This window comes from Prionailurus bengalensis, chromosome B2 (assembly GCF_016509475.1).
Source record: "Prionailurus bengalensis isolate Pbe53 chromosome B2, Fcat_Pben_1.1_paternal_pri, whole genome shotgun sequence".
NCBI lineage: Eukaryota > Metazoa > Chordata > Mammalia > Carnivora > Felidae > Prionailurus > Prionailurus bengalensis.
Window position 1 is genome coordinate 93,363,369 of NC_057349.1, and position 16,624 is coordinate 93,379,992.

The following is a 16,624-nucleotide window of genomic DNA, read 5'->3' on the forward strand; positions in this document are numbered from 1 at the left end:
ATTAGTCTTCTGGTATGCTGTCCAGCCTCTAAAAGACTGTCTATATACACAACACTCCAGATGTGGTCAGTAAAGCCTTGAACTCAAACACAGAGCCTAGGAACAGGTTAACTAATTTGAGGGTACATGATGCCCGATTTATAAATCCTGATCCCTTCCCTCATCTCTCCACAAAAGTCCATACGTTTATTTCAGACTCCTGATAGCAAGGAATTTAGTAAATGTTCCTAGGGAAGATGGCAATTGAGTTCCTTCATTCATGCAAGTTTAACTTTCTATAACTGCCCCTATATGGGTATATATACATATATGCACATACAAACACACGATTTCTATTTTTGTTTAGAAGGGAGTGGGCTTTTTATACAGAATAAGTGTCTTGAGCAAAGGCACAAAGGCAAGAGGACATAGCAGCTTAAGATAATTTCTTACTGAAGTTTACAACAGAGTGACAGTAGTGGATGCTAGGAAATTAGGTAATGGTAAAAAAAGGAATGTATGTACTATGCTAGGGATTTCACATGTTAGCTTAGAGGAAAATAAATTTTTAAAGACTTATAAAGTAAAATTCTAGTTGTCTTGGTCTTTTAAAATCATATTTTCTCATGAAAATATAAATATATCACATTTCCCTTAGTATCATTTTATTTTAATAAACTGAATAGTGACTCAGAAAAGAAATCAATACTAAATTAACTTTCCAAAAAGAATACATTTTTTCCCCACACGAATACACACACAAATGTGATATACTTTCCAGGAAGTCACTTATTTTCCCCAAGTAAGTTTTAGAAACAATTGATGGAGAAATAGGCAATAAAGGGAAGGATTATTCTGGAGACAGACAAGGAGAAAATTGCACCAAGATTTTGGTTGGGAAAAAGAAAACCCAGAAACTAACTCTGACTTACATTTTTAAAACACTCATAAATAGATATATTTCTAGCAATGATGAAATTCAAGCAGCATCCATGTCACCTATTATATCAAAAAATGTTATTAAACTTATTCTCTTTGTCCCAAATCAACCCTATTTTATAATGCCTGAAATTTTAGTTCAAATTATTAGTTTTACATTAGTAATAACCATAATTAATATTTATTTAGTGCTCATAATTTGCCAGGCATTATTCTCAGCACTTTTCAAGGCTCATTTATTTACTACTCACAATACTCTCATGAGGTGAATATAATTATTTCTTCCATTTTACAAATAAAGACACTGAGTCAGAGAGAAGTTAAGAAATTTGTGCAAGGTCATACAGCTAATTAGTAGCAAAGCTAGGCTTCCAATAATCAGTTTGGCTCAATACCCATGCTCCTTACTACTATATTTTAAGATTTCTAAATATTCTATACTCATAAATGTATTAATATTTTGCAAATAATTGATTTCCAATTATTCCTCATAGAGTCATATTGTCTTTCCCTCCAGTATACACACCCTCTAGGTGTTATTTCAGAGGTTCCATGCATAACAAATTTTCAGAGTCCATCCATACACAAACTGTCATGTTTTTCCTACACAGTAGATATATTTCCTACTATTTAGGATTAGGACTAGGATTAGGATTAGGATTAGACATATTTCCTACTATATATTTCCCACTATTTTTCCTACACAGTAGATATAATTTGATTAAGTATAGCATCCTACATAGCAAATAGAAATTTCGTATCATGTTCTATTACCTCTTGAAGATGATATTGTCAAAAATGTTAGATTAGAGGTTATGGTGATTCCTGTTCTTTGGTGTGTGTGTGAAGGGACTGACATTTCTTCTAAAGAATGCTTTTTGGGTTTTCTCCATATTTTTAGTGTCTTGAAATTTCACTATGTCATTGTGTTTGCGTCTGCATGTGCACACGTATATGCGTGTTATCCTCACAGTCTTTTTCAGTTTCATTAGACCAATTTAAGAATTCTGTTCCCACTCTTTAGGCTTCTTCCCTCTGTACTATGAAACATATTCTGCATTCTGGAAACATTCTTCAGTTTAATCATGCCAATACGTAATTCATTCCTCCTCGTTCCTGTTTAGTTTTTGGCTCGTATTCTGAGCTCTTTCATATGCTTGTTTATTTATAAGCAAATCTACATTTACATTATCTGTGTTGCTTTATTTTTTGTCATGATAATACAGTCTCATGTGTATTATGGTACACACAGACAATATTTATTCTGAATTTTTTCTGTGCTTCATCAACTATGGTTCCCTCTTCTTTCAGTTTAGTGTTCAGCTTTCCATGCTTCTGCAGTACTATATTTCTGTAAGTATTTATTGATTCTATGCTGTGTGTTCACCTTTGTATTTATCATTTGTTGGATGGTTACTGTACCTGCTGGGTCTGAGGGTAGCAATGCTTCAAGACATTTACAGTTATCGTGGGTTCTGCCCTATGTTTGTAGCTAAATTTTCAAAGTCATATTCACTCCTGGAGGCAGAAAACAGTTGCCTTTGTGTGGCCCAAGGTATGATGCGGGGAGAAACACTGGGCCGGTTGATTGTCCTAAGGTACTCCCATCCCACCATCCTGTTGGTGGTGTTGGGAGGAATTAGGTGTCCTGGAGGTACCCACTCTCAATGCTGAGGACTGAGCAATAAGAGTTAGCAAAGCATCATTCCACATTTTGCTCTGTGGCTTCCTTCTATTATCCAATCTACCTGTTTTCCATCTTCTGGGAATGTCTTAGATCCTAGATATTAGAACAAAAAAATCCCTAATATTGAACCTAAGATATCCTAATTTTCTATTCTCTTAGAAATACTTAAAGATTGTTAATATAACATTATAACTTAGTGTTATCCCCAAAATATCTATGAAACAGTTTGTGACTTGGTATCATTTTATGCAAAAGAAATGAAGCAGAAAACATGTTTTGATAGTTTTCATGGATTCAACTCTATACTTGAAAAATGTAAACCTATAATTATACATGAGGCTTTTTTCCTATTTCTCATAATAAATTGCAGCAAATCTTGAGAGGATGCTAGTTCTTGTAGCTGCTCTATGTCCAATAGTGACAATGTTGCTCAAAGATGAGTAATGTTTAAGGACTGATTACTCTTCAAAAGCCATGTGCCATGTTACTGGCTTCTTTTTTACCTAACTGAGGAAACCATAAGGGCCATAATGACACAAATATGTCCTAGACAACAATAAAGTTAAATATTAAATATTAGAGTCATGTGGAAAGTCTACTGGAGAAGTTATCCAAATCCGTTGGCAAAGTTGTTGCAAGAAATATACTGAACATTTATTTTTTGGACCCTTTGATCAAGAATAGTTCTGACAGATTGGGTGCCCGGGTGGCTCAGTCAGTTAAGCGTCTGACTCTTGATTTTGGCTCAGGTCATGATCTCACAGTTCGTGAGTTCAAGCCCTCTCTCTCTTCCCTCTCTCTCTGCCCCTTCCCCACTCACGCTATCTCTGTCTCTCTGAAAATAAATAAACTTAATAAACTTAATTAAAAAAGAAAAAAAGGAATAGTTCTGAAGAGTAGTAATTCATTATGAAAGAAAACACACATACCACAAATTACCATATCAAAACTATCATTAGAATGATTATGTAATTATTGTACTAGACAACAATGTCATATATAAATATACACATATGAACTTATAAGATAAAAGAGAAAAACAAAATAAATCGATAAAAATACTTTAACCAGAAAGAAGACTGGTACCACACTATTAATCAAGGAGAGCTCTTGAGAAGAATAAAACAGTTTCCAACTTACAAAGACCAAGATGACTGTGAGATGCTTGCTGGGTTCTCAAAGTCCAAAATGATCATCTTAAGTGTGAAGAAATAGCTCATGGCTCAGTGGAAAAAAAAAATAGAGCAGAGGGGCAGAGGGATAGAGAGAGAATCTTAAGCAGGCTCCACATTCAATGTGGAGCTGGACATGGTGCTCAATCCCATGACCCTGGGATCATGACCTGAGCCAAAACCAAGGGTGGGATGCTCGACCAACTGTGCCATCCACGCACCCCAGAAATAGCTCTATTATCACAATTATCAAATGGAGTATTTGGGGCGTATCCACACTGGGACTGTAATTGGTGTCTGGCAGGCAGGTGCAGTGGATTTTCCTATGTATCTTCAACACCACACTGTCTATGCTGCATGCCGTCTGGAGCATGGATGACAGATCCTGCTATCCTCCTCCACTCTTGATTTTGAATATTATTATGCGGCATTAGAAACTAACCACATCTATAACTACATATACAATTTATAGAAAGAAAGAGAGGGAGGGAAAGAGAAAGTTTTTGCTTTTTGTGGTTGGTGTGTACTTAGTAATACACAGAATACTATTTAAACAAATGAAATGATTCCAAGTTGTCAATCACACTGATTTTTATAAACACTATATTCAGTTTTAATATTCATCCTTTATCAGGAAACTATATGAAAGGGAAAAAATTATCAAATAAAATAATTATATTTCAGGCTTTCATAAAAATTCAAGGACCTGTATATATGTCAATATTCTATTCGTGACATTGTAGTATAGTCTGGCAAAATGTCACCACTGGGGGAAACTGGACACAAGGGTAGTTTCCCTATATAGTTTCCTAAACCATATATGAATCTGAAGCTGTCCCAAGTAAACACTTGAAATCTGGTTAATTAAAAAACATAATTAAAAAATAACTGAAGGGATAATTTGGAATATAATGAACTCTGCTACTCAGAGTTGCTCTCATTCATTGTTTTGTACCCTGTGCCTTTACATATTTCAAGCTCTTTTAGTACATTTTCCCCTTCACATCCACCTACCAAAAATAAAATAAAATGCATTTTAAAACATTTTATGGCAGAAATTACTCAGGAAAATCCATTAATCAACTCACCTAACCCCCAAAGATATTAAGAAATATTAGCTACCTAAGGACAGAATTTTCTCAAAAATTCCACTCTCTATATTTCATATTTCATACATGATTACAGTAATAAATCATTTTTTATTGATCAACAATCAACATATTAATTTTTGACAATCAAAAATGGCCAAGTAAGTTATAATTGTGGAATTTTGGTACTTCTTACAACAAATTGCAGAATGAAATTAAAGACCATATTATCTTAATTTGATTCAAATTGAATGAGTAAAGAAAAATTCAAAACTTCTAGTGTTAATTGACTTGGGTTCTATATTTTTATTTAAAAAAAATTCTATTTACTAGTAGATCCATATTTCATTTCATTGGACAAATTAGTATCATGAATAGATATGTTTCCCAAACTGAGTGTAAACAGTTGAATTATCTTGTGATTCATATTTCTTTGCATTTATTATTTCAGGTGCAACATCATAGCAGAAAATCAAGTTAGTGTCAACTCACCAAAAAAAATGCATATTTTTGAGAGTTTTATTATTATATTTTATGGTAAAATATGAATAATATATATGTTCTCTTAGGTGTAAGCTCTTTTTGCTCGCTTGATTAACAAAATTAACTGGATATAGTCCGTTTGATGCTCCATTTCCTTTGTAAAAGTTCAAACACAAAATCACAAGATATATCATTACAAAGACTACTAGCAGAATTTAATGTGACATACAAAACATTACATCATTTTCCTTTTACCCTTTTAAAGAGAACATGTTGGTTTGAGCTAATTTTAGATTTCAGATGAAATGCAGTCACACTATTTCACCCTCACCTAAGGGAAGTAAAAAATTAAACATTATGCATTAGGCTGTAAACTTAAGATTACAGAATGATCTCTTTTCTTTAATTCACTGGCAATATAATAGTTACATCACTTCAGAAGAGATTAGAATTTCGAGACAAGATCCACAGAGAATTTTAATCTCCCTGATTGGTTCTGATAGTTTTTGCCAGATGACTATCAATTCCTTAGACAATATAGGAGAGTTACATTCACTACATATCTTTAGTCTTGAAAAGCAAAGGACAACTTGAATATATCATTTGGTAACCTAACCAAGCTTTTCATATTTAAGTTAAAAATGTGGGCATGTGTGGCTGACTCAGTAGAACATGTGACTCTTGATCTCAAAGTCATGAGTTCAAGCCCCATATTGGGCATGGAGCCTGCTTAATTTTTTTTTTTTAATTTTTAAAAAATGTGATATATTTCTAACTTTTATTTATTAAAGAAGAGTGTGTATATCAAATATGTTTCAAACACTGTTCTAAACAAATGGTGAAAATAATAGTGAAAAAACCAAATCTGAAGTTTCAAAGATTTCTATTCTATTGGGGAACTATTAGGAAATTATACTTGAATATGGAAATCATGACAGAGAATTCATTTGGAGATATAGCCTTACAATGAAGGGAAACAGTATCCAGCTCAGTGCTAAGAGTTAAGAAAAGCCCCCTAAAGAAAGTAATAGCCAAGCAAGGGGCACCTGGATGGCTCAGTCGGTTGGGCGTCTGACTTCGGCCCAGGTCATGATCTCATGGTTCTTGGATTCAAGCCCCGTGTTGGGCTCTGTGCTGACAGCTCAGAGCCTGGAGCCTGCTTTGAATTCTGTGTCTCCCTCTCTCTCTTCCCCTTCCCTATTCACACACTGTCTCTCTCTGTCCCTTAAAAAAAAATAAACATTGAAAAAAATTTAAAAAAAAAAGAAAGAAATAGCCAAGCAGAAAGTAGAAATGTTGTGATTTCTGTTAGTGGTTTGTATTTTAGCTTGAGGACTAATAGTATCCATTGACTACATTTTAAGCAAGGCAGTGTTACAAATAAGATTTATATTCTTTAAAAAATCTCTCAAGTTGAAGTATAGACAATGAATCAGAGACAGGGCAGTTTACAAGATATAAAAGAATCTGTAGAGTGTTTATGAAGCTATCAGCCAGTGATTGAGTCTTATATATTATGTAGCATTGGTGGGTCAGACGTACCACAGTCTGGATTTGGATCCAAGGAATGAAGAGATTCTGCTTACTAGAAAGACTCATAATAGCTAAGAACCAACCTACTTAATAAAAGAGTGGTATTTTGACTTACAATTTTTCTTCATTCTTTGTAATAGAACATCCTCAGAAACTACACAGAATTCTGAGAGAAAATAACAAAGCTTATTTGTATCCTCTTGGTTTAATACTATATTAATGCAATCAAATTCTCACCAGAATTCTGGAATTTTAACAAGACATACTTGCTATGGTTTAAGTTTGAGAGGGTCCCTATGACACTTCTAAATCATTCTCTTCACTCAGTTTCATACATGATAATTTCTTTCTAATCATGTTAATTTTAACTGCCTTTAAAATAGAAGGCTCAACAAATTTCATTGGACTTTCTTTTTAACATCTTTAGCTCATTTTCTTCTGTTTGGATAAGAAATAAATTTCTGTGGGTGTGTTAGACGTTTATTTTAAATCTTCTCTCACAATTTTAATGTTGTGAACCTTGCTTTAGGTTAATAAACCCTTTAATTTAGGCGTTTATATTAATCAGATCTGTTAAGGGTTAAAAAAATCCAATTTGAATTACCTTAAAGAAAAGGAGAATGTATCAACTCAGAAAACCAGCTGAAAGATGTTACCAAGTAACGTGAACAATAGGAACAATTATTTCAAATGCCAACAGGACTCAGTCTCTACATATTCCACTCACTTTGCTCTGAATATTTGCTGGAACTTTTCAGACTAGCTTCTTCTGTAGGAATGGAAACATGAGTGCTATGCTATTATCCTATACATCAAGTTCCACAACTTTGGCCACCAACCTAGGCCAATCTCTTACCCAGATTCCTAAAGAAGTACTGAGATTGCCCCAGCTTCAGTCAATGGCTCACCCATTGACCAGAGAAATATACCAGTGTTGTTGGGTTGTTGGGTCCTATGATGGTAAGTCATCATAGAATCATAGAATTGGAGGAGAAGGAAGAAGAGTTCTTTCAAGGGAAATCTTAAGAAATGGTATTGATTACATTGGTCAGCCCAAGATCATACTAAGATAAATAATTTAAAAGCTTAGAATTTTACTTAAAAGTCAATGGAGACCCAGTAAAAACTCTTAATTAGGAAGATGAAAATCAGATATTTATTTTGAAAAAAATACTCTGGCTACAATGTAGACAGTGATCTAGAAGGGTTGGTGCAGCATGAAATGCAGAAAGTGATTAGAGAAATCCAGGCAGGGAATGGTTTGTAGTTTTATGGTAGCAACTGAGCTAGAGAGAAGGGAAGGAATTTAAGGGAAAATAGAAATGTAGAATCTATGGGATTTGGTGACTGAAATTTGAAAGTTATACAGCACGTAGAGGAGGAAAAGATTTCAAGTACCTGGTATGAAACTTCTGGTTTTGGAGTTAAGTTTTCTATAGAATACACAAGTAGAAATATCAGAAAGATGGTAGAATAGGAAGTCTGTTCTCTCCTTCTGCCCATGGTGATACCAATTCAACAATGGTACATGTGCCAATTTCTTTTCTGAGAAATCCAGAACAATTAAGAGGCTCCTACACCCCAGGAGAGCATGAAATCAGCCACATCATGGTTGGCAGGAAAATGTGTGCTGCTAATGCTCCATAGGCACGCCCATAAGATCAGTGCAGCACAACTGGGAGAAAACTCCAGTTCCCAGCTTCACCCCTGGTGAAGGAAAGAGAAGACTGAAATACACCCCCAATGTGAAGCCTTTTCATGAGACCATCCAAGGGCAGGTTGTCTGTCTTGCTTGAATCTGATTGGACAGGAAACAGCACCAGGCTGAGGGCCAATAAGAACAAGGGCGAAGTTTAGACTAGTACACACTCACTCACCATGGTCCCTTCCCTGGTTCAGTGTGGAATTAACAGAAGAAAAATCGCAGCTCCCAGTTTCTAGTTTCTCCCCAAAGAGGAAAAGGGAGTGTGCATCCAATGATCTGGGTGTCAAGGGAGGAGGTTGTCCAGGCTGTGCTTTCTGTCTCACCTGATATGGAGTGCTGGCACAAGGTGGCAAGCTCTAGATGTCTGGTGCCTCTGAAAATAAAAGAGAGATGGCAGCTTGCTGCTGCTCCAGAGACCCACAGTACAGCAGACAGAAGCCAGTACCACTTGGTATCCTCTCCCTTGGGGAGTTGGGGGGAGAAAAGAGCAAAGCATCCTTCCAATATTCTGGCTTTTCAGGGGGGCTTCCCAAGTGACTGGCATCTGTCTTGCCTGACTCAGAGCACTAAAGGGACCCATCATCCTCTAAAAGTCTGTTGAGGGCAGAGGACAAAAGAGAACTGGGCCATTTGTGGCAGCTTCAGAGAACCAGAACTGCAGACAGCCACCAAAGTGACTTAAAAAAAGAAGGAAAACATGTCATATGCTACCATATGGATTGACCTTGAGGACGTCATGTAAAGTGAAATAAACCAGTTACAGAAGGACAAATACTGTGCAATTCCACTTGTAGGAGATATATAAAGCAATCAAACTCACAGAAGCAAAAAGTAGAATGGCAATTGTCAGAGTCTGTGGGGAGGGAGAAATGGGGTATTGCTGTTTATGGGTATAGAGTTTCAGTCATGCAAGATGAAAAGAGTTCTAGAGATTTGCTGTACAACAGTGTACATATAGTTAACAATAATGTACTATACACCTAAAATTTGTCAGGAGGATAGATCTTGTTATGTTTTTTTATCACAATAAAAATTTTTTAAAAATACTGCTAAATTTACCCCTGAGTTTCATGCTAAGAAAGAAAGAAAAAGAGAGAGAGAGAGACAGAGAGAGAGAGAGGGCGGGAGAGAGAGAGGAGAGAAGAGAGGGAAGTAAGGGGAGGGAGTAAGGGAAGGAAGGAGAAAGGGAGAGAGGGAGGAAGGATCCCATTAACAGGAGGAGCTGCTGCTGGTGCTGGGCCGAGGGACATGGCACAGGGACTGAGCGAGCGACAGACATATCACCAGCCCATGCCACAGCCACTTGGAACCTGCAGGGACCCTCTGCCTGAGTATAGAATGAGCCAAGGATACTCAAACCCAGCAGCTATTGCACATGCAGTGGACGATATTCAAGGAGATGACAGATGATGTCTCAGCACAACAGATTTGTCCTAGACCATAAACACAAGAACAGGATGTACTGTTTGTGGGGGACTCCAAGGTGGAGCAATAGGAGATATGATGAGAGCTTTTTGCTCCAATTAATGCACTGAATTTTGGAACTGAGGGAGATACAAAATATGTTTTGTGGAGACTAAAGAATGGAGAACTGGAGTTTATTATTAGTTTTTAAGTTCATTTATTTTGAGAGAGAGAGACAGAGAGACAGTGTGCATGTGCTGTAGTGGCAGAGAAAGAGAAAGAGAGAGAGAAAGGGAGAGGAAGAGAGAGAATCCCAACCAGGCTCCACACAATCAGCATAGAGCCCAATGGGGGGGCTTAATCTCACAAACCATGAGATCGTGACCTGAGGCAAAATCAAGAGTCAGTCACTTAACCGACTGAGCCACCCAGGCAGCCTGAGAACTGGAGATTATTAAACCTAAGGTCATAGTCATTTGGGTAGGAACAAACAACCGTGAAAATACAGCGGGAGAAGTAGGAGGTGGAATCAAGGCCATTGTAGAACTTTACTAACACAAGGCAGCCACAGGCTAAAATCATTGTAATTGTGTTTGTTACCTTGAGGTGAGAAGCCCAGCCCTTTGAGGTAAAAGAACGCCAAGGTGAACTAATTCCTCACGGTTACCCTGCCAAAGCTGCCAATGTGCAGCTTCTGAATATAGATGGGGGCTTTGTGCACTTGGATGGTGCCATCTCCTGCCAAGACATATTTGATTTTCTGCATCTCACAAGAGGGGGTTACTCAAAGATCTGCAAACCCCTGCACAAACTGATCATGCAGTTGTTGGAGGAAACACCTGAGGAGAAACAAACCACCGCTGCCTAATTGGCTCCCATCAGTGTTAATCACAACCTGGCTTCCTCAGAACACTTATGTCACTAGAACTTCAGAATCTTTCTCTTTCTTAAGGCACTTGGCATTGTAGAATGTTCCTAAATGTTCATATCTACTGTTTGAAGGGGAGGAGGTATTTGAACTGGTCCTGTACAAAGAAGTTGTGTTTGGCACTTGAGAAAAATTAGCCAAGGAAGATTATTGTTTAAATGTGTTTGAAACCAGAAGGGGATTTTCAGTTGTATGTGTGACACATTCATTGAATTGTCACTGTTTTTCCTAGGATAACATCAAACCTAAGTACTGAACAAAATGAAGATTTTTTTTCTGGACCATCCTTTCCTTCTGTGGATTATGTCATATATAGTAATGATCAGGATTATACCTACTTGGCTTTAGGACAGATGGGTTTTCCAGTTTTTAAGGTTAGCCTTTTGTTTTTATTTTGCTTTACTCATATATATTCTCAACAATTTCTTAACTTATAGCACCAGATTGAACATATTTATCATTCAAATATGGGAGTGCTATAGTTACAAGTGAATTTTTTTTCCCATGTTAAGTTGTGGAAGATAGGTTTTGCCCCATTTGGGGGGCTATATGGAAGGTATTATTTTTATGCTGTTGAATATCATGTCTATAACAGACCCAGGCAGGCTTTTCTTCCTTTTCCCTCATACCATTTTTTTTGTCCTTGACATTACAAGCTTTTAACACATTTTTGACCCAGGACTTCTGTTGCAGGAAATCTAAGTCGCCAGCCAGTAATTTGCATGATAATCACTGATATGTAACTCATTCTTGTGTGGTGTTGTGTACATAGAGTCTGTGAAATGCTATGCATATTCAGAGTTCTGTTTTGTTTTGTTTTGTTTTGTTTTTACCTTAAAACTGTATTATAGTTTCCTTTTTTGAACAAGAACAAAAAAACACAGAACTCTATTTCCCATTCCATAAACCCTGACATTATTTCAAGTTTTTTAGTATCTTAAGGTGTATATTTTATTTTTTTATTAGCTTAGTTTTTAAATTATATGAGTCCTACAAAATTTGGCCTTTTCTCGTGGGGAGACAAATGGAGCTGCTCTTCAGAATAGACATTCTACCTTGATCCCACCATTTTAGTGAAAAAAAAAACTAGGCTTGTTTAACTTTCAGAGTTTCTCCTTAATGTATTTTCATCTGAGAATTTCTTTCAACGGAGAGCTCTTTATAATCTTAATGGTTTGCTTCAGCTACAAGAGCTGCCATTTACAAAATAATAGGACAATACCTGGCTTCTTGTTCAGTGTACCTATGGAGGACATACAAACTGGATCTCCAAACAAATATTTTAAACTGGACCAGGTGGGCACTGAAGTAACCTGTTAACTAAGGCATGTGTTTTATGTTCTGCTTGCAAAGACAAATGGCAGTGCTTTTGTGTGTGGAGGGGTTGCTGATTTGTGCTAAGAGACACTTCTGAGTGAAAGGAATAGAACTTGGGCTGATTTTTTTCTCGTGAAGCCTCTTTCTAGGAAGTTTTTTGGTCTTGTTTTTTTGTCTTTTTTGTTTTTTAATACATTTCTGAATGTATCATGTCTTCATTAACAACAGAAAATGCACATGATGTTTAACACATTAAAATTTCCTTTCTATAAAAAAAAAGAAATCCATTAACAAGTTTTGAAAATCCTGCAAAAATAAAAGGGAAATATTCACAAGGCAGTCTGATATATGGATGTGAAACCATGCCTCTTGGTGAAGTATATTACTTGAAATAGTGCATCTGAATAAATAATATTCATTTTTCGTTATCACATTTCAAACTTAACATTAGAGAAGTAACAGTCACTTTCTATAATTACCCTTGTCTAGACAGATTACTCAAAATCTGAAATCCCTTTGTAGCTAGAATTTTAGGTTGCTCATCTGACAGGCAAAATTTACCTCACGTTTTCTATTAAACCAAGATCTTTATAATACATCATTAAGCTCTTTATCTCCAAGACTGACTTTTAAGATAAAACTAAATTTCAGAAGTAACAGTGCAGAATCACAAATCTGAATGCAACACACACAGGCAATTGTCAGCCTTTCTCTGGCACACCTTGGAAACATTCACGGTAACACAGAGGATCTTAGAATGCAGATTGATTTTTAAATCACTGGTGAGTATCTTGATAAAATATTTTAACTTTATGTAGAATATAACCTATTAATATCCTGAAACACTTTCTTGTTGATTAGATCCTGAAGGAGACACAGGTAGAAGAGGTATAGTGTTGAAAGGCAGGGTTAATTTATACACTGGTCCCACCCATACAAGTTATCCAGGGACCAAGGTGAAAAGACCAATTACTAGGTGAATTAGGAGTATTATATTCTTTTTTGGTTTCAATGGACTCATATAGGTTCCATCAAGTAATAGAAGCCTGGTGTGGGTTACACACAGGCATGTCTTAGCCTCTTCTCACACAAACCCTAGAGAGGTGGAATAATCAAGTAGAAACTGATGTGAGAAACAAAGTCAGAAGGAAATGGCAGGTAGAACTCAATTTCCTTATAACCTGCAGCCCATTGGCAAATACTTGAGGCTGGCAGAGTTTCTCCTGGAACTCCCTACTACCTTAATGCTAATGCTTTGCTACAGGGAAAACAACCTTAGCCTGACAATAGCTAGGCCTCCACTATCCTGTGAGTCTTGTTTAGGATATGAAAATCTCACTGGAAACTTCCCCTGGACTTTACCTACCCCCAACTCCACAGTATAAAACCAGTCTCATCTCATGGTCTCAGGGCAGCTCTTCCTGCCCATGTGTCCTGTCCTCATGCTTCAATAAAATCACTTTTTGCACCAAAGACATCTTCAAGAATTCTTTCTTGGTTGTTGGCTCTGGACCCCATGAACCCCACTGTCACCCCAAAAAAGTCACCAGAGACCATGTTAGTAGGATGGTCTAACTGCACCTAAAACCGAGAAGTCTGACAACTAGGTTACTTTGTAATCTTTCAGCAATAGCAGTCTGATGAATTTCAAGGTAGAATTGCATGGGGTGCCTGGATGGCTCAGTCAGTTGAGCACCCAGCCCTTGGTTTTGGGTCAGATCATGATCTCGTGGTTGGTAAGTTCAAGCCCCTGTCATGTTCTGTGCTGTCAGCACAAAGCCTGCTTAGGATTCACTCTCTCCCTCTCTCTGTCTCTCCCCTGGTCTCTCAAAAACAAATAAATAAATAAACTTTAAAAAGAAGAAGAAGAAGAAGAAGAAGAAGAAGAAGAAGATGATATGACTGACTAGTTGTTGACCTTTGAGTTGAACCTAAGCAATCGGAGCCTCACACTCCCTCCCACTCCTCCTTGGAATAGGCACTCCATTTGCCTTCTCTGTTCTTAGAAGCCACCCCAAAGACATAGCCTTGAAAACAAATGAGGTATTAAGACCATATGAACAATGTATGTGACTGAAACCAATGAAGGTCAATTATAAACTTTTAAGATTTGGCAAGTAGGTACAGAAATCCACTAGTTTTACAGCTGCTCAAAACAAGCTTCAAAAGTACCCTTGCTTATTAAAACTGTCCCCTATCAATCTGGAGTGGTATGCTTTCTTTGGCTTCTCCTTGACTTCTGTACAGGACCATGCTAAATTGTCCCAATTTATTATCCTTCTCTTCCAACTTGTCTGCCAGCCACAAAGCTAGCAGAATAATGGACAATTGCACGCCTTTTTCTAACTTCCGCTTTTCTTCCAACTTTCTAAGTCAAGTTTTAGCTTCTAGTTGGGCGTCCATGTCTAGGTGACTGCTGACAGCAGGAGCCAGTCCACTGTAGTGACAATTCCTTTCCTTTCTTTGTCACAGTGCACTGTGAAAACACAGCACATGAAAACAGCCAGTGTTTTCTAAGTGTCCACATACTGGCACACAGTCCACTGGCATTTAACATAAGAGCCATCCGCGCCCCCCCGCCCCCCCCACACGTTGGTGGCTACCTTGGGATTTCCCCTGTGGATGCTTTGTTCTCAAGGCTCATTACTTTAGTCTCCTGCCTGACTCAGCAATTGTTGGTTTGCAAACTGGTCCTAGCTTTGTGGCTGGCAGACAAGTTGGAAGAGCAAGGTAATAAATTGGGACAATTTAGCATGCTGCTTAGGAAAACTGGGATGGCACAAACTGCTACAGATTAAGGTCTGGGCACTTGTGACAAAGCCTAACTGGGATGCTAAAAGATGGAGTCATTGGAAAAATGAGAATGAAGAGGAGGATGTTATGGTGATTGATAGAGAGAAACTGGAAATACCCCATGTTGTCTCACCCCAAATACAAAAGGAAAATTTTAAATAGCAATTATCCCAAAATACTTAAGGGAAAATACATTCTTTCTCTCTCCCTTGAAGTTGTAAATCCTATCATGTCTTTGAAATGTATATACCCCAGGAGATAACCAAAACATTGCCCACAGAGACTCAAGAAGAAAAAAACACTGGGAGGAAGGAGGCTATTTAATATTCAGACTATTGGAGGGGCAACTGGGTAGCTCAGTTGGTTAAGTGTCTGACTCTTGGTTTTGGCTCAGGTCATGATCTCAAGGTTTGTGGGCTCAAGCCCTGCATCAGGCTCCAGGGTGCTGGTGCAGAATCTGTTTGGGATTCTCTCTCTGCCTCTCTTGCGCTGTCCCTCCCTTGCTCATGCTCACACACACACATTCTCTCTCTCTCTCTCTCTCTCTCTCTCTCTCTCTCAAAATAAATAAATAAACTTAAATAAAAGACTGTTAGAGAAGTTCTCTTGCTCAAAAATCTAATGCACAGCCTTCATAAGATCACAAATACCATGTGAGTGGGTACATGATTTATGGCTAAAGTTTTGCAATGAAGGCTATGGGGTTTCTGTTTGTGTAAGTAGTATGTTTATACATGTCTATGTGTTGCAGGACTTTTTAACACAATACCTGGGATTCATTGTCTCACCACTTCAAATAATTAAAAGGTGGACACAAAATGGGCAAAAAGAATATAAGATTAGGAAGGAAGAAGAGTAGGAAAGCTCTCTTTACAAAGAGGGGACATATGAAAGTGAATGCCCACCTACAATAGGCAAGGGTCCTTGTTTTATCAGGTTCCAGTTGCCCCACTCTTACCCTCCCCACTTGATCCTTCTCAGGTTTTGTCCTTATTGGCTGGATAATTCTAGTTGCTGGGCTGTCCCTTCATGATTGGCTCATTTCCATTGTATGAGGGGTGGTCTATGGCCATACCAGTTCCTTGTGGGTCATAGGTTTAATGGTCTACTTATTTTTAGTCAGGTATTTTGTTAAATTCCTGAAAGAAACCTGAGATGAGCCACCTGAGGGGGTTTGCCATGGTCAGACATTCCCAGCATTGTTCCAAAATATGTCTTTCCCCACCCAGGGACATCAGGTCCTAATCCTTTTCATCTCTACCTATTTTATCCTATTTTTTTCCTATCATATATACATGTATGTTGTATGTATATGATGTTTTTCTACCTCTAGGGGGCATTGCCAAAATTGATTTGTAAAAAAGATAAGGTTTTTTATTTACAAAACTACAAAAATAATAAGGGTGAAAGCAAATGAGTGTATATAAAAAGGTTAAAAAATAGAACATATGAGGTTTTTTTGGATAAGGAAAGATATGACGGGTATGTTTTTATGTCTGTTTGGTTTTTTGTTTTGTTTTGTTTTTTATTGGTAAAGAAAAAAAATAATTTCATCCCAAAACAAAATGATGGGGGAAAAAAGGACAAAAACTAAGG

General features: G+C 37.3%; 1 pseudogene; it reads left to right on the forward strand.

The window, feature by feature from the left end:
• Positions 1 to 9,766: 9,766 nt before the first annotated feature.
• LOC122489002 lies at positions 9,767 to 10,858 on the forward strand (annotated as a pseudogene).
• The last annotated feature ends 5,766 nt before the right edge of the window (positions 10,859 to 16,624 follow it).